The 2,858-nt window shown below is 37.9% G+C and overlaps 1 non-coding gene across 1 annotated transcript; it reads left to right on the top strand.

Annotated features, from left to right (window-relative positions):
* Positions 1-450: 450 nt before the first annotated feature.
* Positions 451-569, top strand: LOC134329762 (5S ribosomal RNA). Its single transcript, XR_010014967.1, has one exon. It is a non-coding gene; the product is annotated as a 5S ribosomal RNA (ribosomal RNA).
* The last annotated feature ends 2,289 nt before the right edge of the window (positions 570-2,858 follow it).

A 2,858-nucleotide genomic window follows, 5' to 3' on the forward strand; every position in this document is an offset into this window, starting at 1 on the left:
TGCCTGCAACATTTTACCTAAAAACACTTGGGACGGGGGAACCTTTATAAACTAATCAAGCTCGTCATATTTAAGGCCAGGGCCGGTGCTAGGGGGGGGCTGAGGGGGGCATTGCCCCCCCAAATTGTGTCTTTGCCCCCCCAAGCAAAGCAGTCCAGAACCGGGGCTAGGGGGGGCTGAGGGGGGCATTGCCCCCCCAAATTGTGTCTTTGCCCCCCCAAGCAAAGCAGTCCAGAACCGGGGCTGTTTAAGGCGCTGTTTACTTCAACAAAAGTCTTAAGTGGAGGACCAAAGCAATTCATTCATTTATAGACGGTGGTGTTTATGCTGTTACGCTTCAACTTATGAACAGTTAAAAAAAAAAAACTGACAACAAAATATTAAAACCTCGTGAAGTGGAAGACTGAATGATGGACGACTATAAAAGGGAAACTATTTGCAGTATCTCTCGCTTACGGCCACACCACCCTGAGAACGCCCGATCTCGTCCGATCTCGGAAGCTAAGCAGGGTCGGGCCTGGTTAGTACTTGGATGGGAGACCGCCTGGGAATACCAGGTGCTGTAAGCTTTTATTTGATCCTCACACATCTTTACTTCAACCTCCTGCCAAAGGAACCGAACATTTTCTTTTTTTCTTCATCATCAGAGCAATACGAGAAGAAAAAGGCCAGCTGACACTTTCATTCTGAGTAAAGTAAAGCACCTATCCATCCTGGCTGTACGAAAGGAAATTATTTTGTAAATATAACTAAAAAATCTAACGTTTCCCTGAATTGCATTTATTATTAACTTTACTGAAAAGCCGAATTAAAATATTTAACGTTTAAGTGAATTTTAAAGTGGAGTTCATAATTATGTAGACATCATCCCCATCTAGTGGTGCTAGAAATAAGTTACATCTTGTTGATGGGGTAAAGATTTATAACATTATTATGTTTTATTATGATTTATTTTTCATCGTCGTTGTTGTATTTTTGATTTTTTTGTTGTTGTGTTTGTTGTTATTTTAAACAATTTCTTTTTTGAAAACTGTTCATAGGTTAAAGTGTAAAAGTATAAACACCACCGTCTATAAATGAATGAATCGTTTTGGTCTTTCATGTGAGACTTTTGTTTACTTTTAACCGAAGAACAGAAATTATGTTTAAAATAACAAATAATAAATGTACAAAAAACAAATTTATAAAACGGATAGTTCCGGTCCTAAAATCTGATTGGCTGAGCCGCGTTCGAAGCCGTTGTAAAATCCCCGATAAACGCACACCTATGACCACCTCACATCATTCCATATTAATACGCCACTGAATAGAAAAAATTAATGTTATTTTCGCCCTCATGTTGCCTAGCAACACTTTTAATCAAACTATTTTGCGTCACGGAACAATGCTTTATTGTAAGTTTATACACAATAAATACATTTATGAATTAAATATTGTTGTATTTATTATATTTTATGTTGACCGCCGTTTTAAAAAAGCAATAAGCCACTCGAGACCGTGCATTACTGTTATGATTTTAGCATGGGGAAAGAAGTTTTAGGCACTCCGCTTTGCGTCGTGCCAAAAACGTCATCCCCGTGCTAAAATCACAGTAATGCACGGCCTCTCGTGGCTTATTGCTTTAGTAATTGTAAAATAATATTACAATCCCATCAACAAGATGTAAATTATTTCTAGCACCACTAGATGGGAATGATTTCTGTACATGATTTTAAACTCCAATTTAAAAGTCACTTAAAAGATTTTTTATTTAGTTACTTACTATTATTAAACACAACGACACCACACCAACGTCTGCATTCCTAGTAAAAATACAGTGGCCATTGATTAGCTGATTAATACTAAATAGATCAGGTAGTCCTCTACACCAAGCATTTACAGACGTATTACAGTAAAGACGCAGAAGTGGCAAAGCATCGCATTCATCAGAAACGGCATTAATGTTTTTGTAGGTGTGTTTGTTAAAAGTCTAAAACCAAGTACATTTATAAACGTGTTTAAATTGGTACTTACACATCCTAACACAGCAGTGCTAAGATCTCCAGCTCTTAATTTTAAATATCAGCTCTGCTATCACCTGGTCTGGCTCCTTTACTCACGATTGGCTGTGGGTTTGTAAAGGGGCGGGACAAGGGCTGAAAAACGGCCGCATCTAGAGAGAGATAAATTCCAATTGTCTACGACTGGATTAGGGTGTAATTTGATTGGTCCACACTCCTGGACAAAATATGGGCCAAACCTAAAATTTGCACATATATTTAGAAAGAAAAACAAGCCAGGCATTAGTGATGGGAATTATGGCTCTCATGGCGCATTATGGCGCTACTGGGTACCTCGATAATAATATCAATGATGAACAATCATGCACATTTGCTACCTTGCCTTAATCAAACAACACTTAAATGAGAAAAAAAGATTAATTTCAAAAGTATACGAATTGACAACAAGTATATTTTAATAACAATAGTTCAACAAAAAATAGTTTTAAATAATTGCAAATAAATAAAGTTTGTATCATCAGTTGTTTAACACATTACATTACATTTCAAGCATAAAAATCATTAAAAAACACAAACAATTTTAGTAAAATTTACAAAAAAGTGCACAACTGCAGCATTTAGGGCAAGTTTGCATAAAAAACAAGTTCTCTGACTTTTGAAAGTTTCACTTGATTTCTCCACTCGGTAATACACGTGAAAGGCATGGCTGGATTACTGACCGGGCCAGTGGGGCCAGCGCCCAGGGGCCCTTGAGGTCAGGGGGCCCCGGGGGGGGGAAGCCCTGGCCCAAAACATTTTGCGATGCCTATCAACATTTATGATACAATATATTTTTATGTCCGAGGGCCCTCCATTTTA

This window comes from Trichomycterus rosablanca, chromosome 15 (assembly GCF_030014385.1).
Source record: "Trichomycterus rosablanca isolate fTriRos1 chromosome 15, fTriRos1.hap1, whole genome shotgun sequence".
Classification (NCBI taxonomy): Eukaryota; Metazoa; Chordata; class Actinopteri; order Siluriformes; family Trichomycteridae; genus Trichomycterus; species Trichomycterus rosablanca.